This window comes from Salvelinus alpinus, chromosome 14, assembly GCF_045679555.1.
Source record: "Salvelinus alpinus chromosome 14, SLU_Salpinus.1, whole genome shotgun sequence".
In the NCBI taxonomy this organism is placed as follows: domain Eukaryota; kingdom Metazoa; phylum Chordata; class Actinopteri; order Salmoniformes; family Salmonidae; genus Salvelinus; species Salvelinus alpinus.
The window spans coordinates 2,265,740-2,292,232 of NC_092099.1; the positions used below are offsets into that span (position 1 = coordinate 2,265,740).

The 26,493-nt window shown below is 41.6% G+C and overlaps 1 protein-coding gene across 10 annotated transcripts in view; it reads left to right on the forward strand.

Annotated features, from left to right (window-relative positions):
- The first annotated feature begins 2,917 nt into the window (after positions 1 to 2,917).
- Positions 2,918 to 26,493, forward strand: part of pcbp3 (poly(rC) binding protein 3) — a 124,151-nt gene continuing 100,575 nt past the window's right edge. For all 10 annotated transcript variants that reach the window (XR_011667701.1, XR_011667702.1, XR_011667703.1 and 7 more), the window contains exons 1-2: positions 2,918 to 3,028; positions 3,959 to 4,103. The gene's annotated coding sequence lies outside the window, so the exon portion shown is untranslated. The remainder of the gene's footprint in view (positions 3,029 to 3,958; positions 4,104 to 26,493) is intronic.

Genomic DNA, 26,493 nt, shown 5'->3' on the forward strand with positions numbered 1-26,493 from the left:
GTGTGTGTATGTGTGTGTGTGTGTGTGTGTGTGCATGCCTGTCTGTGTGCATGCCTGTCTGTGTGCATGCCTGTCTGTGTGCATGCCTGTCTGTGTGCATGCATGTTTGCATTTATTCTATTCACAATCACATAGCTCCCCATCCCATGCTGCTGAATGCATGGTACAAGCCAGTAGAGGGAGCTGTGGACACAATAAAAGCTACCATCATGTGCCTTGATCCACATCACTTTTGTGAGGATACAATTCATAATGATTCCCCTCTTTTCCCCTGGAGTAGTGGCCGGCTCCAGGCATAAGCGACATAAGCAAGTAGTCTAGCCAGCTGTCTAAACTTGTAATAATCATGGTCGAATACCGACCGGGCACGCAGGGTATTTGCCCAAGGGCCCTGACCTCCAGGGGGCCACCATTGATTTTGTTTGTCACTCTCACTCAGATGTCATTCAAACATGGCTAGGGTATGTGGGACGGTAGCGTCCCACCTGGTCAACAGCCAGTGAAACTGCAGGGCGCCAAATTCAAAACAACAGAAATCCCATAATTTAAATTCCTCAAACATACAGGTATTTTACACCATTTTAAATATACACTTGTTGTAAATCCAGCCAAAGTGTCCGATTTCAAAAAGGTTTTACAACGAAAGCACACCAAACGATTATGTTAGGTTAGAGCCAAGTCACAGAAAAACACAGCCATTTTTTTCCAGCCAAAGAGAGGAGTAACAAACAGCAGAAATAGAGATAAGATTAATCATTAACCTTTGATGATCTTCATCAGATGACACTCATAGGACTTCATGTTACACAATACATGTATGTTTTGTTCGGTAAAGTTCATATTTATATCCAAAAATCTGAGTTTAGGCGGGACGCTACTGTCTCACTTGGCAAAAAGACAGAGAAAATGCAGAGCGCCAAATTCAAATTAATTACTATAAAAACTACTATAAAAGCAAACTTTCATTAAATCACACATGAAAGATACCAAATTAAAGCTACACTGGTTGCGAATCCAGCCAACATGTCAGAATTCAAATAGGCTTTTCGGCGAAAGCAAACAATGCTATTATCTGAGGATAGCACCATTGTAAACAAAGAGAGAAGCATTTTTCAACCCTGCAGGCACGACACAAAACGCAGAAATAAAAATATAATTCATGCCTTACCTTTGACGAGCTTCTGTTGTTGGCACTCCAATATGTCCCATAAACATCACAAATGGTCCTTTTGTTCGATTAATTCTGTCGATATATATCCAAAATGTCAATTTATTTGGCGCCGTTTGATCCAGAAAAACACCGGTTCCAAATTGTGAAACGTGACTACAAAATATCTCAAAGGTTACCTGTAAACTTTGCCAAAAAATTTCAAACTACTTTTGTAGTACAACTTTAGGTATTTTTTTTCGTAAATAAATCGATCAAATTGAAGACGGATTGATCTGTGTTCAATACAGGATTAAAACCAACTGTAGCTAGCTTTCTGGTCATGCGCTTCTAACAAACAGGACACTTCGAGTGACCCTCCTTCAAGATGGCCATATTTCTTCATTACACAAAGGAATAACCTCAGCCAATTTCTAAAGACTGTTGACATCCAGTGGAAGCGGTAGGAACTGCAAGAAGGTCCCTTAGAAAACTGGTTTCCCAATGAAAGCTCATTGAAAAGAGAGTGATCTCAAAGAAAATAAAATCTGAATGGTTTGTCCTCGGGGTTTCGCCTGCTAAATAAGTTATGTTATACTCACAGACATGATTCAAACAGTTTTAGAAACTTCAGAGTGTTTTCTATCCAAATCTACTAATAATATGCATATCTTATCTTCTGGGGATGAGTAGCTGGCAGTTTAATTTGGGCATGCTTTTCATCCAAAATTCTGCCCCCTACCCAAGAGAAGTTAAGTCTTGGCAAAAATATTAGAAATGCATGAAATTTGGCATAACATTTCTAAACTGCTCTCTGCCCTATGGCAAAATGTGAAGAATTGCAGAAATGTTGCTTCAAAACTGCAACATTGTCTCTTCTCCCCATGGCAAAATGTGTAGATTTGCAGGAAATGTACTTTAAAACTTAAATGCTTCTCTCTGCCGTCAAGAGGGGGGCTACTAAAATGTTTTGCCCCCGAAGTGGGGGGGCAACCAAATCTTGCTTAGGGCCCCCAAAAGGCTAGGGCCGGCCCTGCCTGGGATGTTGTCTTGAAATGGCTTAATTTAACACATGGACTACGTGTTTTACAGGCTGTAAAATACCACATTGTTATATGAAACGCATTCATTTTATTGATTTGAGACATACTGGTAGAATGTAGGTAAAAACACAGTACAGCATTTATTCTTTCTCTATTAATGAATTGATATTCATGGAGAGTATGAAAGTCAAATGCATAGGGCACTACTTTATTACTGAGGTATTATCTTTAGCTGTGATTTCTTTCTTCCAGTTTTTCCAACGAATCCAATATAAACCTGAAGAGGAACATATTATTGGACACTGTTATACCATTTGAAGTGGTCACCAAGGAAGCATTGCTCAGGTAAGTACTAATATAGGTGGGTTAATGCTGTGTACCTCAAGTTTCTTAGCTTTTACTTCACATTTAATCTCTTGTCAACATTGATGCCCTTGCCTGCACTTGTCCATAAAATGTGGGGGTAGGTCTTGACAAATTAATGTAACTGCCACAGAGTTTTTCAAATTATTTAATAACTGCCCCCTAAAACCAAATTACCTGAAATGTATAACTGGAAATTACAATTACAATGTCAGAGTAAACAATATACTGTATAACAGCACAGCAGAGACATTCACCACTGTAACCCATTATTGTGATGATATATTCTAGTATACCATGTACATGACATTTTACTGTATTCCACCATTACCTCATGACCGTCTGTCCATCTCTCCTGTTCCAGGTGGAACGGCACTGGACAGACAGAAGTCTCCCCAGTCCTCTGGAAGGTTGACAGCACAAGGTCACATGACCTGGAAGAGAAAACCCAGGAGACTTTTGGGATCCCTTTTTGGTGAGAGAACAATCACACCTCAATGATCTGCCTTTCTCGGCCTGGGTCATGTTCATTAGGGCCACGCAATTGTAAGTGTTATAAAACATTTCGCAACGGGAACCAAAAATAAGCTTTTCTTATTGGACAAGTTCAGGTTTTCCCTCCCATTTTCAGTCCGTTTTCATCCTTTTAGTGCCTAATGAACATGACCCAGGTCTCCCTTGAAAAAAGGTATTTGACTTCAATGGGACTTCCTGGTTTAAATTAACATTAAATAAGTATAAAATCAAGAATAATCCACCTCAGCCAAAACCCATGAATATGAACAAAGATATGATTGATATCTGTAGCAAATAGAAGCTAGGTTAGCCCGTCGAAACTGTAACAAGAATATCTATCTGAGTAGATACGGCAATGCAGCACAGATATGTACATGCACACATGCTTACACACACAATCAGTCATCCATTCAATCAATCACACATGCATTCCCACATATACACAAACAAAAACATAATCACACATGCATTTATAAATGCATGCACATGCCCACAACACCCGCATGAATACACAGAGACAGATTGACATTATAGCTTTGCATCTCTGAATTCATTATAAATGATGCCCCACTATAATTGAAAGAGGAAATACATAATGGTGTAGTTTACTGTAACAATTCTCTTTTTGCTACTTTTCCCTAATCAGAGAACTTAGCAAAATGCATGAAGATGAAGTAACCCAGTCCACATGCACATGTGTTTGCCTTTTTGCTCGGTGGCCCTTTTCCTCTTTAGCTAACAGTACATGAAGGCCTTGCCTGAACAAGGTCTGGTCTACTGCCGTAGAACGTATGAACCAGAAGAGATGACAGACGCATGATTGTGTTTGTCATGTCAATTAGCCCTATCTAGATGTTGACTTTCAATGTTTGGTGCTCTGGCTGTGTAGAATGGGCCGGTTATCAACCTGGAAACAAGTCTAAAGACTGATGAACTGATCTGCACGGAGACGCAGCTGTGCTCGGTCGTCCCCTCTGCTCTCTGCCAAACGGCTCCATTAATGCCCTGAGAACCCACGACCTAGCGCAACTCTGGTGAGTAAGGCTACGTTATCTCTTTTCTTTTCCTACATGGGGCTCCTGAAGAAGCTCTGTACTAATACTACTAATTGGAATTGAGGAATTGGAAATTGGCCCGCAAGGGTTTCCCTGAGTTGGCTGAGTTTAAATTGGGTATTGACCCCGTCTCCATTCCATACCACGATGTTAGTTTTCCTCTTTTGTTGTGTCCGTCTAGGAAAGCTTTATTCCTGACAGAGACAGAGGTTTTCTGTTAAGTTTTCTCTAACGGTAGTGCTGATAGGCGTCGAGATGGGTGATTTAGGATGTGATGATTCATACTTTTTGATTCAGGATTTTGGTTGCATCTCCTTCTTTGTAAAATACTAAGTTGTACACAGGATTGAAAATGGTTTATAAACCATTTTGCTGATGTTTTGTTTCACTATAACATCGTTTTTGATCAGATAAATTACTGGCAAGTCATTTCGAAGAAAAATTGTCCCCAATGTCGCCTGCCCTTACGTGTGGACGAGTGACATACAAAATGTCAGTCGTCGTTATAATCCCCGTGTTGTATCATCCACAAAGTCGTTGCATCACATTGCTTCCTTTCCACCAGGGATGTTACTCCCCAGGGAGATGTTGTCCTTTTGTCGTCCTAACTAGTTTTGCCACATTGGCAGCTTTTGCTCAAGGGTGACCAGTTCAGGAACTGCCGAGTCATGAGTAAAAATAACTCACGCAGACTCACTCCCAGAGTTCTGCCGTTACTTATGTACATGTTAGATCATAAAGAGATAAAATGGTGAGAGCGAAACACCAAAAGTTGACTGTATCTTTGGCAAAAGCACAACCTGGTCTCTGAGCATTTTGTATTATTCTGTATGTATATCCGAGACACTCCATTTAGTATGATACCTTACGTGTCCTATGGTATGTATTAATTAGTGGATGTCCATCACCCATTTTGTATAATATGTTACGGATTACAATTTGTATTATATGTTACGAATTTGCAAACGTATAATATGTTACGAATTTGCTAAACATACTATATGTTACGAATTTTCAAAACATACTATATGTTATGAATTGGAAACGTACTATATTTACGAATTTGCAAACATACTATATGTTACAAATTAGCAAAATGTACAGTATGTTACGAATTAGCAAAACGTACTATATGCAGGGTTGGGGAGTAACAGATTCCATGTAATCCGTTACATGTAAGGGTTTACAAAAAACCTGTAACTGTCATCCGTTACGTAGCCAGCCAAAATATTGTAATCAGATTTCAGATACTTTTGAAAAACTAGATGATTACTTCAAGGATTACTTTTAAATTCAGAAAGGATGTTTCTCAAATGACATTCAAGAACAGGAATAGGCTTTTGTAGGCTACAGTCCAAGATATGTCTTCCAATGATGCGACTGCTGTCGGCACCCAAAGATTATCCAACTTGAATAAACTCTTGGAGGTAAGGATGACAGCAGTGTAGTCTATGGCGATACGGATATCACTTATTATTGATATCTACATAGCACATTGATGTGAATCACACTGCTGCTCTCTCATTTAGCTATTTGTGCCTTATGGAATGTGGTTGTTCTGGATGGCTGTTCACAAATCTAAATGTGTATTTGAACCGAATAATGGTTGAATTCAAGAAGTTTAAACTGCCTATCAACCATTGTTTTCAAACCAGTTCACAGACAGTGAAAAATACGCTCTTGCAACAGCTGCATAGTGCAGATCCCAGCCTATAGAATAAAAGTGAGGCTTTTATTGCTCAATCTAATTCATGCTGATTAAAAAAAATCCATATGCCTAATTTACACATTCTTAAACTAGCACACTTTTGATAGACTTAAAAGGGGGGAATCTGTAGTTGCTACATCCGTTTTTGGACTTATAAAATATAAGCTTGTTTTTCTCCAATGTTTGTAAACATTGGAAATGTTTGTAAACATTGGAAATGTAAACAAACACTGTATAACCTCATAACATGGATGGTCAGTCCTTGCATCCATATCTCTGTCTATTAATCTGAGAGTGGTTACATTTCTCCAGGCCCATCCCTCAGCTTTTTACCAAAACAGAGGCAGGCAACAAAATAGGCTTATAGCAAATGCAGCATATGGCATTCATTTTCACATGTAAATAAATAGCACTTATAAATAGCATTTATTTTTCAACTCGAATCAATGGGTTACAGTTACTAGATGTTATGAATTTGTAAAACATATGATATGTTACAATTTCTAGCTAGTTGGCTAATGTTAGCTAGCTGGCTAACGTTAGCTAGGCTAGGGGTTAAGGCTAAGTTTCGGAGTTAGGTTAAAGGGTTAGGGGAAGGGTTAGCTAAGGGTTAATGTTAGGGTTAAAGGGAGGGTTAGCTAAAATGGTTAAGGTTAGTGGAAGGGTTAGCTAACTTCATAAGTAGTTGGGATTGCTGGACGTTAGTGTTACAGCCCATCCATCAATCCCCACCAACCACCCTACTTTGGTTTTTACCTTAAGTAACCATCTGTCTTATGTTACCATACATAACTCATTTAAGTGTCCCAGGTTAACGTATACAATGTGACGTCCAGTCTATGGGACCAGTCTGCAATGCAAGGTAGGTCTATACAAAAGGGAGGGTGGTAACAGTTAGGTCACTCTTCAAGAGATCATGGCTTTCATAGTATTTTCTCATTCTCAAGGATGTGAGAGAATAGGAGCTATTTTACCGTTCTCAGTTTGTCAGAAGTGCAGACATTGCAACGTATACTGTATGCAAATAAATATTGGTTCATATAACTGTGGCAGATAGTTATACTGCTAGGACTATGTGTAGGCAGGCAGGCAGATGTGGTTGTCTAGGGTTTCTTCTGAGTCTGCACTTTGAGCTGAGTGACGCTCGTGTCAGACGGGCACATTACATAGGGGCCCATCTGCGTGAGAGTGAATGATCAAGATGGGCCAAAGATTAGTCTTTTTAATATCTGTTTGAGTTTTTAACGGCCACCGTCATCATCACTGCTTGGGGGGAAGGAGGGGGGTCGTTTTTTAGTTTTTCTTCTGGATATGTTGCAACTTTTATAAATGCAGCATTTATTAATGTGTTCATAACTCATAAACTAATCTGTCAGACCAGTACACAGGGAGGCAGTCTAATTTCCTCTGCCGTACTCCAACAACTTTGAAATAGTGTGCAGGCACTGGCATTTATCTTGCTCTCCTTAGTACAGAGTACAAACAAAAAGACATACTCTCTCTCACACAAACACAGATGCACACAGGCACACACAAGCATGTACGCGCGCACACACATCGCTACCTTATCTCCGAGTCATGCTCTAACACTACGTAGAATTTGTCAGACAGTAGTACAGCCTCTACTAGCAACATTATTTTATTTTGCCATTGCGCTTTTACTAGCACAAATCAAATTAATCTCATAATGAGCTTGTATAGGTAACGCTCAATTGACGTAATAATTAAAACACCAGGAGAGGAAATGAAGGCATTAAACGTCATGAGCAGTTTAATGGAGAGGATGTCTGTTAAACTTTCGCAGATGTAAGGACATAGTCATGTCAGAAGCTGGCAGATTCATTACTTGCCAACAACAGCTGCAAATTCCAATAAACTACAGTGCATTACGTTTAAGTTCACTTTCATTGGTTTGTCTAACACTATCATGAATCGAGCAACAAAGTTTTATGGGTCAGAATGCAGTATTTATTTAGTTTCATAGCACAAACATTTGTTAGCATGTTTCTCACACTGGCTTTAGCTATGGAGGGATCAGGCCTGCTAAGGCAACTGCATGGGGGGTTGCCTTAGAGGGAGACAACGTCTTCATAGGGCGACAAATTCCCATGATTTGTGAATCTGTTCAGACCAAACACCTAGTGCGATAGCTAAAATGGCTTTGAAAAAATATGATTTCAACTAACAGGGAGAAGTACATTATCTTCCAAAATAATTACATTATGGCATGACCTGGAACACTACAGAGAAGATTTCTAATGCTTCCCCGGTCTGGACACCCTGGAATGATACAGATAAGATTTCTAGCTGCCCACAACCACAACTACTAAACCACAACTACTGACCACAACCACAAAACTACTGACCACAACTAATGACCACACAACTACTGAACCACACAACTAATGACCACAGCCACACCACTACTGACCAAAACGACTGACCACAACTACTGACCACAACCACAAAACTGCTGACCAAAACTACTGACCACAGCCACACCACTACTGACCAAAACTGCTGACCACAACTGCTGACCACAGCTACTGACCACAACCACACACCTACTTACCACAAAACTACTAACCACACACCTACTTACCACAAAACTACTGACCCACACTCAGCTCCTTGGTGTAGCAAGCTAGGTCTGGTTCGCACTCGCTCTGGTGTAGCTGTGGTATGCATGATAAATGAGCACTACTTAAATATGCATACATTTGCATATAATACCCAACAACAATAATTGTAACTCTTGAACCATTCAAGCAAGTGACACCAAATCAACTTTCAGTTTATCCTATCAACCAACCAGCCAATGTTTTTCATCTACCTACTTTTTTAACTATAACCGGTCACCACCATTACTATCGCAGACACTATCGTACTATAACTTATTTCAAAACCCTAATCCTTTCAAACAAGCACATCACATTTTCTTCCGGAAATGTACTTTTCAATGATCACTGTTAGCCTAAAGAGTTTATTTATTAGCTAGAACTACAGCTAACTATCAGCAGGTCTACATACGAACCTATTCTACATGGTTCTACAACTACCACAAAAATACTTTTAAAGGTGCATCAACTGATGACAGCCCATCATATTTCCATCCCCAAATAATAGCTTAAAACTTTTGAAATCAAACTTGATTTACACTTGTTTTACAAAAGTATATTGTGCGTCTATGTATCTGTAAGCATACAAATCCATTTTGATTGATTTAATTAATGAGACTTGCGAAGCAAACATTCCATTCTAAATCTTCATCATCTCACTCACTCACTCATCCAAAACACGTCCACTGGCGCATAGGGCAATAACAAAGGCACACCTTTACTGTCTGACTCTGGCCATATTCTCCACCGTGCCCCAGCTCTGCTGATTTTGTTGATTGTTCTCCGCCCCTTTGTCTTGGGCCTCCCGCTTTTACACCCGCCCTCTGGAGTCCAATGGACACCTATTCTTGGGATGGAGTCTGTACTCTTTCTCAGTGCGTGTCCAATCCAGCTCCAGCGGCGTCTCTTATGTATGGCATCCATGGCTTCCTGCTTCATTTGTCTAAGGAGCTCGGTGTTTGATATTGTGTTTGTGCAGAAGATGTGCATGATTCTCCGGAGACAATTTCTGCGGAAGGCAAATAGTTTTATCAGGTCTGCATCTGTCGTTTTCCATCATGCCTAACAATAAAGGACAGTTGCCAGTACACAGCTCTGGTATATTTAGAGTTTTGTGTTTGTGCTATGTTATTGAACTTTGTAAAGATTGCTCTTTGCTGGTGCCTCCATCATGGCATACAGTGCATTCAGAAAGTATTCAGACCCCTTGAATTTTTCCACATTTTGTTAGGTTGCAGCCTTATTTTTAAAAATATATATTTTTAACTAGGCAAGTCAGTTAAAAACAAATTCTTATTTTCAATGATGGCCTAGGAACAGTGGGTATAATTCCTTGTTCAGGGGCAGAACGACAGATTTTTACCTTGTCAGCTCGAGGATTCGATCTTGCAACCTTTCGGTTACTAGTCCAACGCTCTAACCACTAGGCTAGCTGCCGCCCCTTATTCTAAAATTAATTAAATAATTTCCCCCCCCTCAATCTACACACAATACCCCATAATGACGAAGCAAAAACAGGTTTCAGAGATTTTTGCAAATGTATTAAATAAAAACCTGAAATATCACATTTACATAAATAACTATTCAGACCCTCTACTCAGTACTTTGTTGAAGCACTTTTGTCAGCGATTACAGCCTTGAGTCCTCTTGGGAATGATGCTACAAGCTTGGCACACCTGTATTTGGGGAATTTCTCCCATTCTTATTTGCAGATTCTCTCAAGCTCTGTCAGGTTGGATGGGGAGAGTGGCTGGCCCACTCAAGGACATTCAGAGACTTGTCCCCAATACACTCCTGCGTTATTTTGGCTGTGTGCTTAGGATCGTTGTCCTGTTGGAAGGTGAACTTTCGCCCCAGTCTGAGGTCCTGAGCGTTCTGGAGCAGGTTTTCATCAAGGATCTCTCTGTACTTTGCTCTGTTCATCTTTGCCTCAATCCTGACTAGTCTCCCAGTTCCTGCCGCTGAAAATCATCCCCACAGCATAATGCTGCCACCACCATGCTTCACTGAAAGGGATGGTGCCAGATTTCCTCCAGACGTGACGCTTGGCATTCAGGCCAAATAGTTCAATCTTGGTTTCATCAGACCAGAGAATCTTGTTTCTCATGGTCTGAGAGTCCTTTAGGTGCCTTTTGGCAAACTCCAAGAGGGCTGTCATTTGCCTTTTACTGAGGAGTGGCTTCCATCTGGATATTGTACCATAAAGGCCTGATTGGTGGAGTGCTTCAGAGATGGTTGTCCTTTTGGAAGGTTCTCCCATCTCACAGAGGCACCCTGGAGCTCTGTTAGAGTGACCATCGGGTTTTTGGTCACAACCCTGACCAAAGTAACTTTAGTTAACTACAACAGATCGCAGTTGTAGATGAGAACTTGTTCTCAACTGGCCTACCTGGTTAAATAAAGGTGAAATAAAAAATAAAAACATCCAAACTACTTAGTGAAAAATTATCATATCCAAATCTGAAATGTCATAAAATACAAAATTGCAAAAAGAGATCACTCTGGAGTCAGATGTTAACAGAATATGTAAGGTAGCCTATTAAACACAAAAACAATGTTTCAAGTGAGAATGAGGCAGTTCTGGTGCAAAATAACTAAATAAAGTATTGCCTACTTCACCCATATTTTATTTTTGCAAAAAAAGCTGTGTAATTCCAGTAGTTACCTACAATGCTACATGGCAAAAAAGTTAATAACTACTGAAAACATGGCAAAGATTACAATTTAGTTGAACTACCACCAAGCTACTGCAAAATGTAGTTACATTACTAGTTGGGGGTGGGGGGAAGCCTTTTGTGAATGAACACTCACACTTTACTTTTTTCCCCCTTACTAGCTCTGACTTTGCTGTTAGCTACTTATTTAAGATTTTGTTTAAACGTATTATTACGTGGTATATGTGGTTGTCCCACCTAGCTATCTTTAGATGAATGCACTAACTGTAACTCACTCTGGATAAGAGCGTCTGCTAAATGACTAAAATATCAACTAAATGTAGTTCACTATTCCCCAACAGACACAGTCACACACACACACACACACACACACACACACACACACACACACACTGCTCCTTATCTACTTAAGCATAATAAAACTCTTCCGTTTTTTTCCCACCACGAGTGTCACCTTTCAATATACGGATATGATTATGAATGAGCGTAGCCAGGTTAACACAGTAGATGAATCTGTCAATATGATACGAAGGCTAAAAAGGGACACCCGACATCGAGTTCTCTAGTGGGTACTTGCAGGTTGAGAAGCCCAGCAGTTCTAGTGTTACATTTTTAAAAACATTTTAATCATTTAGGAAACGCTCTTATCCAGAGCGTGCATACATTTGAACTTTTTTTTTCTCGTAAAAGCTGTCATCACTAGACAGACCATCATATTTCTCTCCCCAAATAATAGCCTGAAACGTTCTAATTTCTTATGAGTTCCTTCCATCACAACAGCACGTATTCCAAATCAGAAAGCAAAAAAAGAAAGTTGCAGAACCATAATACATTTTCTCTCGTTTCAACACATACTGCAGTTTTTGATGGACCACAACAACCAGAAACAGCATGTTAGCAAAGCTTGAATGAGTGAATGGATCTGCAGCAGGGAAATCGACAGGGCATCTGACAACAAGACAAGGTGTCCAATATAATTACATTTGAGTTTCTGAATGAACAGCAGACCTGTGAGTTTCCTACAATACTCTGTACTGTTTGATCATTGCATCATCATTCAACAAAAGCAAACTTAATTTACACTGAATGTTTTACGAAGGTAATTATGCATCTATTTATCTGAAACCCACAGCTTTAATGATTAAGAATTGATTTGCTTTACTAAGAGTGTCGTCTACGTGATCCTTACTTTTATTCTCATCGTCTGACCGAAGGTCTCTTTGCTCTATGTCTTCCTCCTTTCAGTTCACACGCAACAACTGTAGTTGAGACATTTTCATTGGAATGACAGTTGTGTGGCCTACCCAGCAAACAAGGAATGTCTGAGGACATTCGGCAATATTCCCATTAGGTTCCTTAAGGCTGACGTTCTGAGAACATTTTAAGAATGTTGCGTGATGGTCTCAGGGGAGCGTTCTCTGTTCCAAACTATTGTAAGTAAAGTAATGAAATGCTGTTCAGCTAAAATAGTAAAAAAAAAAATCTATGACAATATAATTACATTTGACATGATCACTTAGTACTTGACTCTAGTTTTCAGTTAATCTGACAATTCTCTCATTGGGTTTTCGGTATAGTTGTCTAATGTTGGTGGGGACTATTATTCTGTTACTCCTGAATCACTACGATAATTAAAAATATAGTAGTTTTCTTCATTGTATTTTTAACAGAGCTGAGATGTACTTTGAAGTGCAAAGTGTAGGAATAGGCTTACAGGTGAAATCAGTCATTGATAGACAGTGGCATAGCAGGAAGATCGTCATGTTCAAATCCCAGGTGAACAAAAATGACTGTATGAACAAACATACACTTTGACATACATGATTACATAGTGTTTTCTAATTACATATTTGACACACAATGTTAAAAGCACTGTGTGCGTGTGTGGGGGGGTCCCTAGCATTGCCAAAAGACAAAAAGCTGTGACTGGATTAGTGACTCATCAATCAGGACCTTGATGGGCTTGGCAACAGTAAAAAGGGATTAAGTGTAATGAAACTAGTTACTGTGCCTTCAGAATGTATTCATACCCTTGACTTATTCAAATCAACCTTTATTTATATAGTACATTTCAGACATGAATGCAACGCAGTGCGCTTCAGACATTTTTTTTATTTAACCTTTATTTAACCAGGCAAGTCAGTTACGAACAAATTCTTATTTACAATGACGGCCTACCATGGCCAAACCCTAACCCTGAAGACGCTAGGCCAATTGTGCACCGACCTTTGGGACTCCCAATCACGGCCGGTTGTGATACAGCCTGGAATCAAACCAGGTCCTGTAGTGACGTTTCTAGCACTGAGATGCAGTGCCTTAGACCGCTACGCCACTCGGGAGCCCTCTGAATGCAACACAATGCGCTTCACAGTAAAAACATAAATATTTACTACACAACAAACATAAGAGGATGAAGAAAAAAAGACTGCCAAAAACTGAAAGACAAAAAAAAGCACCATAAGGAAAAGCAAAGCTAAAAAGGTGTGTTTTTAAGATCTCTTTTAAATACAGAATGTCCACAGTTTCCGCCCCCCTCAGGTTCTCTGGCAGGCTATTCCAGAGTCAGGGGGCATAGTAACTAAAGGCTGCCTCTCCATGCCTCTTGGTCCTAGGCTTTGGGATAGTTAAAAGGCCAGTACCAGAGGACCTGAGGGACCTACTGGGTACATGACTCAAAAGCATGTCTGACATGTATTGGGGTGTACAATCGTGGATTGATTTAAAAACAAATAGAAGAATCTTAGAATTAATTCTAAAACTCACAGGCAGTCAGTGTAGAGACCTTAAAACCGGTGTAATGTGTGCTCTCCGTCTGGTCAGTACCTGTGCTGCAGGCATTCTGTATGTTTTGCAGTTGACCAAATGACCTTCTTGGGTAGACCAGACAGGAGAGCATTACAGTAATCAAGCCTGCTTGTAATAAAAGTATAGATTAGTCTCTCTGTATCAGCCTGAGATAGAAACGGCCGCTCCTTGGCAATGTTCCTCAGGTGGTAAAAAGCTATTTTAGTCACATTCCTAATGTGTGATTCGAAATCGAGTTCAGAATCTAAAATGATACCTAGGTTTTTTACCTGGTGTTTTATCTTTATTGCCCATTAATTAAAATGTGCGGCCAAATTCTCTCTCTGTGCTTTGGCTCCAATAATAAGTACCTCTGTGTTGTTTTGATTTAGCTGCAGGAAGTTGTGAGCCATCCAAGTATTTAAAATCACTAATACAGTCTAATAATGTATTTGTGCAGCTAAAATCCTCTGGGGACACACTAATGTAAAGTTGTGTATTGTTTGCTTAGCACATTTTTTCTCTAACCCATCTACACACAATACCCCATAATGACAACGGTAAAACATGTTATTAGAAATGTTTGCAACCACTGGTCACCGATATGTGAAAATGTTCATATTTGCTCCTACAACCTTAGACATCAATTATTGCAATTCAAAAGAATCCATAGGATTTACTACCCTCCTACCAGAATGTACTATGTGTACTGTATGTTTAATCTCTGTTGGAGATTAAAAAAACTAATCAGGAACCCTATTGCATATGCTGTGTTCCTGTGACAAACTGACACTATTTTGGGATGTCTGTGCTATCATATCATTTTGTCTAGGAATTTATATCCATCCATCTCCATGATTATGTCTGTAGGGAAATGTAAATATTGGTGACCAATATCAAAAACTAATTGCAGCATAAAAATGAATAGCTATCAATTGGAAAGCATCATACTCGCCATCAATAACGAACTGGAAGCTGGACTATTAGATGCTATGTTTGATCAAATTAAGCAAAAAAAATAAATACATTTGATCAAATCTAGAAACCTTACATTGATTCTTGAGAAGTGTGACATTTCCCAACAGACATAATCACGTTTGATATATACTTTGTATTGAAAGGGGTAATGTAATGTTGACCACAGTGCACAGCACTACATTCTGCACACACCCCCTCCAAATTAAAAATTTTTCATTAGGTAGGGCCCTATGAAATCTGTTATTTTTTGCCTGATTCCATTTTGTTCTTTGCCAAATTGCGTTTTCTCTATTTAGTTTTTCCAGGTTTCTGTTTTTTTTCAGGTTTTTGCTCTCAAAATCACTTAATACCCCAAAACAACTACATTTGTCCACAACAATGCTGAAAACCACATCAAGATACCAGTTCTGAGGTCTGGTAAAAAAATCTGAGAAATGTCGATTTTTGGGTGTAGTTACCCTTTAATTCAAGTGCACACCTAGCAAGAGGCTGTTTAGTTTTGTAGCGCACATTCAAAATCAAATGGAAAAATAATCCTTAGTATGTCCGTATTAAAACAATTCCAAAACACACACACACACCCTCCAGTTTAGACAGGGCTTAGAATGTTCCAAAAACAAGGGGTTAAATACATAGATATAGATCTTTCTTACATCTCTCAAATATAGGACAGACACTTCAGAACAAACTTCCTTTTGATTTTTTGGGGGGGACTATCTGTTGTTTCATGTAGTGAATCTGTTATTCAATGAGTTTGTTTAGGCTAATTACAGAAAGTCCCAAAATAATTTTTCATCAAAACATTTTTTTATATATTTTTTTGATACTTCAAGGAGCCTCAAAATTCTACATCAAATAGCTAAATGATCCTTGGTATGTCCTTCTTAAAACAATTCCATATAGTTTTGTTTCATTCTTAACAGTTAAGAAATATGTCTGACTCACAACTTCAAATGTTGATAAAGAATGATTCCTCACTGCTAAAACTAAGTCAGTAAATACATTGGAGCAAGTCGTAAGGCTAGCCAGTTGGAAAATCTACGCTTCAGGAGATTGATTCAGACCCATTCACAACAGACATTCAGACCCATTCACAACAGAAGTTGTTTCTCTTGAACAAATGAGTTCCAAGACCAGTAACTGTTGACGACCAGTCAGGGGGAGAAGAAAAATCGGTTGAAAAATGGAAACCAATCTACTGAAGCTGTCTGGTGAGTGCCTAACTTATATGTTTTATGGGATGGAGTGAAACACATTTTGGTGCTGTAACGGTTTCAATCTGTCAGCACCACTAACTGGCTAGCTAATGTTTTGTACAGTGTATAAGGGTGTGTATAGAATGTATGGACAGTATATGAATAGAAAAGGTGTATACAGTGGTATTTATATAGGATTAGCCTTGGCTAGTATACAGTATGTACAGTGCCTTCAGAAAGTATTCACACCCCTTTAATTTTCCAAATTTTGTTATATTACAGCCTAAAGCCTAAATATAACATTTATTAAATTGTGATGTTGTGTTAGTGACACACTACTCCATAATGTCAAAGAAGATAATTTTTTGTTGTTGTTGAAATGAATACAAAATGTCTTTCGTCAATGTCTTGAGTCAATAAGTATTCACATTTGTTATGGCAAGACTAAATAAGTTCAGGAGGAGAAATGTGCTTAACAAATTGCATAATAAGTTGTGTGGACTCATTCTGTGTTCAATAAGTGTATAACATGATTATTTGAATGATTACCCCATCTCTGTACCCCACACATACGAATATCTGTAATATCCCTCAATCGATCAGTGAATTTCCAGCACAGATTTAACCACAAAGACCAGGGAGGTTTTTCAATTCCTTGCAAAGAAGGACACCGATAGGTAGATGTGTAAAAAAATAAATAATTGCTGAATATCCCTTTAAGCATGGTGAAGTTATTAATTAGGCTTTGGATGGTGTATCAATACACCCAGTCACTACAAAGACACAGGCTTCCTTCCTAACTCAGTTGCCGAAGAGAAAGGAAACTTTGCTCAGGGATTCCACCTTATTTTTTTCACTTATTTTTAGATAGATAGAGTTTAATGGTTGTGATATGAGAAAATAACTGAGGATCAACATTGTAGTTACTCCACAATACTAACCTAATTGACAGAGAGAAAAGAAGGAAGCCTGTACAGAATACAAATATTCCAAAACATGCATCCTGTTTGCAACAAGGCGCTAAAGTAATACTGTCCTGAATACAAAACATTATGTTTGGGTCAAATCCAACACAGCACATCACTGAGTATAACGTAATATTTCAAGCATGGTGGTGGCTGCATCATGTTATGGGTATGCTTGTAATCGGTAAGGACTAGGGAGACTTTTAGGAAATAAAGAAACTGAATACTGTGACGTGGTGAGGTGAGGTTGGACCCAGGTGCAGAGAAGAGACCATAAATCAGTGGTTAAGGATAAACATAATACTTATGTATACTAAGACACGGTAGCCGCAGGATCACCGTACACTTGAAAAAACAACAAACAAAGTCTCGAAAACTCACTCAGGACACAAATGCACATGGTAAACAATTCAAGCTTCTGCAAAAGAGAAACAGAAAACACTCCTCTTTTAAAGGGAAAATCATAATGAGTAATAGAACACACCCAAGTGTCATAATTGTCTCTAGGATGGTCTCTGCCGCCCTCTGATGACAGATGGAGCCACAACAAATACAGCTATAAGCACAGGCAAAATCCTAGAGCATAAACTGCTTCAGTCTACTTTCCAACAGACACTGGGAGACAAATTCACCTTTTAACAGGACAATCACCTAAAACACAAGGCCAAATCTACAGTGGAGTTTCTTACCAAGATGTCATTGAATGTTCCTGAGTGGCCTAGTTACAGTTTTGACTTAGATTTTCAAGCCAATTTAAATCAAATCAAATTCAAATCAAATGTATTTATATAGCTCTTCTTACATCAGCTGATATCTCAAAGTGCTGTACAGAAACCCATCCTAAAACCCTAAACAGCAAGCAATGCAGGTGTAGAAGCACGGTGGCTAAGAAAAACTCCCTAGAAAGGCCAAAACCTAGGAAAGGCCAAAACCTAGGAAGAAATGTAATTATGGCAAGACTTGAAAATGGCTGTCTAGCAATGATCAACAATCAACTTGACAGAGCTTTTTTATTTTTTATTTTTTTTATTTCACCTTTATTTAACCAGGTAGGCTAGTTGAGAACAAGTTCTCATTTGCAACTGCGACCTGGCCAAGATAAAGCATAGCAGTGTGAACAGACAACACAGAGTTACACATGGAGTAAACAATAAACAAGTCAATAACATGGTAGAAAAAAAAGAGAATCTATATACAATGTGTGCAAAAGGCATGAGGTAGGCAATAAATCGAATAATTACAATTTAGCAGATTAACACTGGAGTGATAAATCATCAGATGATCATGTGCAAGAAGAGATACTGGTGTGCAAAAGAGCAGAAAAGTAAATAAATAAAATCAGTATGGGGGGTGAGGTAGGTAAATTGGGTGGGTAGTTTACAGATGGACTATGTACAGCTGCAGCGATCGGTTAGCTGCTCGGATAGCAGATTTTTAAAGTTGTTGAGGGAGATAAAAGTCTCCAACTTCAGAGATTTTTGCAATTCGTTCCAGTCGCAGGAAGCAGAGAACTGGAAGGAAAGGCGTCCAAATGAGGTTTTGGCTTTAGGGATGATCAGTGAGATACACCTGCTGGAGCGCGTGCTGCGGGTGGGTGTAGCCATCGTGACCAGTGAACTGAGATAAGGCGGCACTTTACCTAGCATAGCCTTGTAGATGACCTGGAGCCAGTGGGTCTGACGACGAACATGTAGCGAGGGCCAGCCGACTAGGGCATACAGGTCGCAGTGGTGGGTCGTATAAGGTGCTTTAGTAACAAAACGAATGGCACTGTGATAAACTGCATCCAGTTTGCTGAGTAGAGTATTGGAAGCTATTTTGAAGATGACATCGCCGAAGTCGAGGATCGGTAGGATAGTCAGTTTTACTAGGGTAAGTTTGGCGGCGTGAGTGAAGGAGGCTTTGTTGCGGAATAGAAAGCCGATTCTTGATTTGATTTTGGATTGGAGATGTTTGATATGAGTCTGGAAGGAGAGTTTGCAGTCTAGCCAGACACCTAGGTACTTATAGATGTCCACATATTCTAGGTCGGAACCGTCCAGGGTGGTGATGCTAGTCGGGCGTGCGGGTGCAGGCAGCGAACGGTTGAAAAGCATGCATTTGGTTTTACTAGCGTTTAAGAGCAGTTGGAGGCCACGGAAGGAGTGTTGTATGGCATTGAAGCTCGTTTGGAGGTTAGATAGCACAGTGTCCAAGGAAGGGCCGGAAGTATATAGAATGGTGTCGTCTGCGTAGAGGTGGATCAGGGAATCGCCCGCAGCAAGAGCAACATCATTGATGTATACAGAGAAAAGAGTCGGCCCGAGAATTGAACCCTGTGGTACCCCCATAGAGACTGCCAGAGGACCGGACAACATGCCCTCCGATTTGACACACTGAACTCTGTCTGCAAAGTAGTTGGTGAACCAGGCAAGGCAGTCATTAGAAAAACCGAGGCTACTGAGTCTGCCGATAAGAATATGGTGATTGACAGAGTCGAAAGCCTTGGCCAGGTCGATGAAGACGGCTGCACAGTAATGTCTTTTATCGATGGCGGTTATGATATCGTTTAGTACCTTGAGCGTGGCTGAGGTGCACCCGTGACCGGCTCGGAAACCGGATTGCACAGCGGAGAAGGTACGGTGGGATTCGAGATGGTCAGTGATCTGTTTGTTGACTTGGCTTTCGAAGACCTTAGATAGGCAGGGCAGGATGGATATAGGTCTGTAACAGTTTGGGTCCAGGGTGTCTCCCCCTTTGAAGAGGGGGATGACCGCGGCAGCTTTCCAATCCTTGGGGATCTCAGATGATACGAAGGAGAGGTTGAACAGGCTGGTAATAGGGGGTGCGACAATGGCGGCGGACAGTTTCAGAAATAGGGGGTCCAGATTGTCAAGCCCAGCTGATTTGTATGGGTCCAGGTTTTCCAGCTCTTTCAGAACATCTGCTATCTGGATATGGGTAAAGGAGAAGCTGGGGAGGCTTGGGCGAGTAGCAGCGGGGGGGGGCGGGGCTGTTGGCCAAGGTTGGAGTCGCCAGGAGGAAGGCATGGCCAGCCATTGAGAAATGTTTGTTGAAGTTTTCGATTATCACGGACTTATCAGTGGTGACCGTGTTACCTAGCCTCAGTGCAGTGGGCAGCTGGGAGGAGGTGCTCTTGTTTTCCATGGACTTTACAGTATCCCAGAACTTTTTGGAGTTAGAGCTACAGGATGCAAATTTCTGCTTGAAAAAGCTGGCCTTTGCTTTCCTGACTGACTGCGTGTATTGGTTCCTGACTTCCCTGAACAGTTGCATATCGCGGGGGCTCTTCGATGCTATTGCAGTTCGCCACAGGATGTTTTTGTGCTGGTCGAGGGCAGTCAGGTCTGGAGTGAACCAAGGGCTATATCTGTTCTTGGTTCTGCATTTTTTGAACGGAGCATGCTTGTCTAATATGGTGAGGAAGTAACTTTTAAAGAATGACCAGGCATCCTCAACTGACGGGATGAGGTCAATATCCTTCCAGGGTACCCGGGCCAGGTCGATTAGAAAGGCCTGCTCGCAGAAGTGTTTTAGGGAGCGTTTGACAGTGATGAGGGGTGGTCGTTTGACCGCGGACCCGTGGCGGATACAGGCAATGAGGCAGTGATCGCTGAGATCTTGATTGAAGACAGCAGAGGTGTATTTGGAGGGCAGGTTGGTCAGGATAATGTCTATTAGGGTGCCCATGTTTACGGATTTAGGGTTGTACCTGGTGGGTTCCTTGATGATTTGTGTGAGATTGAGGGCATCAAGCTTGGATTGTAGGACTGCCGGGGTGTTAAGCATATCCCAGTTTAGGTCACCTAACAGAACAAACTCTGAAGCTAGATGGGGAGCGATCAATTCACAGATGGTGTCCAGGGCACAGCTGGGAGCTGAGGGGGGTCGGTAGCAGGCGGCAACAGTGAGAGACTTATTTCTGGAGAGATTAATTTTTAAAATTAGAAGTTCGAACTGTTTGGGCATAGACCTGGAAAGTATGACAGAACTTTGCAGGCTATCTCTGCAGTAGATTGCAACTCCTCCCCCTTTGGCAGTTCTATCTTGACGGAAAGTGTTATAGTTGGGTATGGAAATCCCAGAATTTTTGGTGGCCTTCCTAAGCCAGGATTCGGACACGGCAAGGACATCAGGGTTGGCAGAGTGTGCTAAAGCGGTGAGTAAGGCAAACTTAGGGAGGAGGCTTCTGATGTTGACATGCATGAGGCCAAGGCTTTTTCGATCACAGAAGTCAACAAATGAGGGTGACTGGGGACATGCAGGGCCTGGGTTTACCTCCACATCACCCGAGGAACAGAGGAGTAGTAGGATGAGGGTGCGGCTAAAGGCTATCAAAACTGGTCGCCTAGAGCGTTGGGGACAAAGAATAAAAGGAGCAGATTTATGGGCGTGGTAGAATAGATTCTGGGCATAATGTGCAGACAGGGGTATGGTGGGGCACGGGTACAGCGGAGGCAAGCCCAGGCACTGGGTGATGATAAGAGAGGTTGTATCTCTGGACATGCTGGTCTCAATGGGTGAGGTCACCGCATGTGTGGGGGGTGGGACAAAGGAGGTATCAGAGGTACGGAGAGTGGAACTACGGGGTCCATTGCAAACCAAAACAATGATAATGATAACTAGCCTGAACAACAGTATGCAAGGCATATTGATATTTGAGAGAGACATACAATAAGGCATAAAGTGATTGCAGGTCTTGATTGGGAGAGCTAGCTAAAACAACAGGTAAGATAACAGCAGCAATAACAGGGTGCTAGTCTAACACAGCAACAACAGGTAAAAATGGCGACGACTAGGCAGAGAGGGTCGGATTAACTACACACAGATCCTGAGTTAAAGCACAGAGCCGACAGATAAAACACAAATAAACAGAATGGAGTACCGTGAATTAATGGACAGTCAAGCAGGCATCAGCTATGTAGCCAAGTGATCATAGTGTCCAGGGGGCAGCCGTAGATGGAGCAGGGAGGCCTCCACTAAGCTAGCACGCTGCGTTTAAAGTTAGTAGCCCGGGGGGTGGTCTGCTCAGACGGAAGGGGTCTGCTCAGACGGAGGCCGGTTGAGGGCACAGCGGGTGGGGTATTCGTCTGCAGACCAGACGTGGTCGTGTCGACAGAGAATCCAAGCCGGATGGCGATGGCGAAAGAGAGGTTGTGAATTGTAGAATTGTGTTTGCTAACTGGTGCTAGCTTCGTGGCAGTGGCAGCTTGAAGATCTAAAAAAAGAATAATGTGCAAATATTGTACAATCCAGTTGTGCAAAACTCTAAGAGACGTACCAAAAAAGACTGAAAGCTGTAATCGCCACCAAAAGGTGCTTCTACAAAGTATTGACTCAAGGGTCTGTATTTCATTTGAAATAAATTTGCTAAAATTTCTAAAAACATTTTCACTTTGTCATTATGGGCTATTGTGTGTAGATTGGTGAGAAAAAAATATTTAATCCATTTTAAATTCAGGCTGTAACAAACAATGTGGAATAAGTCAAGGGGTATGAATACTTTCTGAAGGCACTGTATGAAGTGGGTAAAGCAGTATGTATACATCATTAAAGTGACCTGTGTTCAATGACTACGTTCATAGGGTGGCAGGATAGTGTACCAGGTGGTAGCCAGCTAATAACAGTGACTAAGTTCAGGGGCTGTCTAGTGGTGACTATTTAACAGTCTGATGGCCTGGAGGTCCCAGCTTTGAATCACCTGTACTGTCTCTGCTTTCTAGATGGTAAAGGAGTGAACAGGCCAGGGCCCGGATGGCTGAGTTCATTGATGATCTTCTTGGCCTTCCTGTGACACTGGGTGCTGTAGATGTCCTGTAGGCCAGGCAGTATGCCCCTGGTGATGCGTTGGGTTGACCACACCATCTTCTGGAGAGCCATGCGGATGGTGCAATTGCCGTACCAGTGGGTGATACAGCCCGACAGGATGCTCTCAATGGTACATCTGTAGAAGTTTGTGAGGATCTTAGGGGCCAAGACAAATTTCTTCAGCCTGCTGAGGTAATGTTGCGCCTTCTTCTCCACACTGTTGGCGTGGATGGACCATTTCAGGTTGTCATTGATGTGTATGCCGAGGAACTTGAAGCTTTTCACCCTCTCCACTGCGGCACCGATGTGGATGGCGGCGTGCTCTCTCTGCTGTCTCCTGAAGTCCACGATCAGCTCCTTTCATTTTGTTGACGTTAAGGGAGAGGATATTTCCCTGGAATCACTCTGCCAGTGCCCTCACATCCTCCCTGTAGGCTGTCTTGTCGTTGTTGGTAATCAGGCTTAGCACTGTTGTATTTTCAGCAAACTTGATAATTGAGTTGGAGACGTGCATGGCCACGCAGTCTTGAGTGAACAGGGAGTACAGGAGGGGGCTGAGTAAGCACCCTTGTGGGGCCCCCTTGTTGAGAATCAGCGTTGCGGAGGTGATGTTGCCTACCTTCACCATCTGGGGTTGGACCGTCAGGAAGTCCAAGACCCAGTTGCACTTGACAGGGTTAAGACCCAGGGCCCCGAGCTTAGTGATGAGCTTGGAGGGCACTATGGTGTTGAAGGCTGAGCTGTAGTCGATGAACAGCATTCTTATGTAGGTATTCCACTTGGCCAGGTGGGATAGGGCAGTGTGCAGTGCGATTGCATCATTTGTGGATCTGTTGGGGCGGTATGCAAATTGTAGTGGGTCTAGGTTGTCGGTTAAGGTGGAGTTGATATGATCCTTAACTAGCCTCTCAAAGCATATCATTATGACAGAAGTGAGTGATACAAGTGATAGTCATTTAGTTCAGTTACCTTCACTTTCTTCGGTACAGGAACAATGGTGGACATCTTCAAGCAAGTGGGGACAACAGACTGGGATAGGGAGAGATTGAATATTTCCATAAACACTCCAGCCAGCTGGGCACATGCTCTGAGGATGCGGATTGGGATGCCATCTGGGCTGGCAGCTTTGCGAGTGGTAACGTGCTTAAACCCTTCAATGGATTCTTTTACATTTAAGTCATTTAGCAGACGCTCTTATCCAGAGCGACTTACAAATTGGTGCATTCACCTTATGATATCCAGTGGAACAACCACTTTACAATAGTGCATCTAACTCTTTTAAGGGGGGGGGGGGGGGGGTTAGAAGGATTACTTTATCCTATCCTAGGTATTCCTTAAAGAGGTGGGGTTTCAGGTGTCTCCGGAAGGTGGTGATTGACTCCGCTGACCTGGCGTCGTGAGGGAGTTTGTTCCACCATTGGGGTGCCAGAGCAGCGAACAGTTTTGACTGGGCTGAGCGGGAACTGTACTTCCTCAGAGGTAGGGAGGCGAGCAGGCCAGAGGTGGATGAACGCAGTGCCCTTGTTTGGGTGTAGGGCCTGATCAGAGCCTGAAGGTACGGAGGTGCCGTTCCCCTCACAGCTCCGTAGGCAAGCACCATGGTCTTGTAGCGGATGCGAGCTTCAACTGGAAGCCAGTGGAGAGAGCGGAGGAGCGGGGTGACGTGAGAGAACTTGGGAAAGTTGAACACCAGACGGGCTGCGGCGTTCTGGATGAGTTGTAGGGGTTTAATGGCACAGGCAGGGAGCCCAGCCAACAGCGAGTTGCAGTAATCCAGACGGGAGATGACAAGTGCCTGGATTAGGACCTGCGCCGCTTCCTGTGTGAGGCAGGGTCGTACTCTGCGAATGTTGTAGAGCATGAACCTACAGGAACGGGTCACCGCCTTGATGTTAGTTGAGAACGACAGGGTGTTGTCCAGGATCACGCCAAGGTTCTTAGCACTCTGGGAGGAGGACACAATGGAGTTGTCAACCGTTGTCAATCATTCTTCCAGGTTAATTCTGAGATCCATCTACACTACCGGTCCAAAGTTCTAGAACACCTACTCATTCAAGGGATTTTCTACATTGTAGAATAATAGTGAAGACATCAAAACTATGAAATAACCCATATGGAATCATGTAGTAACCAAACAAGTGTTGAACAATTCAAAATATATTTGAGATTCTTAAAATTGCCAACATTTGCCTTGATGAAAGCTTTGCGCACTCTTGGCATTCGCTCAAATAGCTTCACCTGGAATGCTTTTCCAACCCTCTTGAAGGAGTTCCCACATATGCTGAGCACTTGTTTGCTGCTTTTCCTTCACTCTGCAGTTCAACTCATCCAAACCATCTCAATTGGGTTGAGGTCGGGTGATTATGGAGGCCAGGTCATCTGATGCAGCAGGCCATCACTCTCCTTGGTAAAATAGCCCTTACACAGCCTGAAGGTGTGTTGGGTCATTGTCCCGTTGAAAAACACATGATAATCCCACTAAGCCCAAACCAGATGGGATGGCGTATTGCTGCAGAATGCCGTGGTAGCCAAGCTGGTTAAGAGTGCCTTGAATTCTAAATAAATTACAGACAGTGTCACCAGCAAAGCGCCCGCACACCATAACACCTCCTCCTCCATGCTTTACGGTGGGAAATACACATGCAGAGATCATCCGTTCACCCACACTGCGTCTCACAAAGATATGGCGGTTGGAACCAAAAATCTCCAATTTGGACTCCAGACCAAAGGACAAATTTCCACCGGTCTAATGTTCATTGCTCATGTTTCTTGGCACAAGCAGGTGTCTTTTTTTATTTGCAGCAATTTCAACCATGAAGGCCTGATTCAGACAGTATCCTCTGAACAGTTGATGTTGAGATGTGTCTGTTACTTGAACTCTGAAGCATTTATTTGGGATGCAATTTCTGAGGCTGGTAACTCTAATGAACTTATAGCGAACTTTACAGCGAAAACTACGGGTCTTCCATTCCTGTAGCAGTCATGAGAGCCAGTTTCATCATAGCACTTGATTGTTTCCTCAAGTGCAGTCGCAAAAACTAAGTTCTTGAAATGTTCCGTATTGACTGACCTTCATGGTCTTAAATTAATAATGAACTGTCGTTTCACCTTTGCTTATTTGAGCTGTTCTTGCCATAATATGGACTTGATATTTTACCAAATAGGGCTATTTTCTGGATACCCCCTACCTTGTCACAGCACAACTGATTGGCTCAAACACATTAAATAGTTAAGAAATTCCACAAATGAACTTAAGGCACACCTGTTAACTGAAATGTATTCCAGGTGACTACTTCATGAAGCTGGTTGAGGGAATGCCAAGAGTGTGCAAAGCTGTCAAAGGCAAAGAGTGGAAATTTGAAGATTCTCAAATATATAAAATATATTTTTTGATTTGTTTAACACTTACTACATGATTTCATATGTCTTATTTCACAGTTTTGATGTCTTCACTGATATATTACAATGTAGGAAATAGTAAAATAAAGAAAAACCCTTGAATGAGTAGGTTCTAAAAACTTTTGACCGGTAGTGTATATACCACTGCAAAGATACTGCGATAATCTTCACCCTCCCCACCTCACGTAGTCAATTTTCTATCAGATACAGATGTTCCATACTCTGGAATGCTAATCTT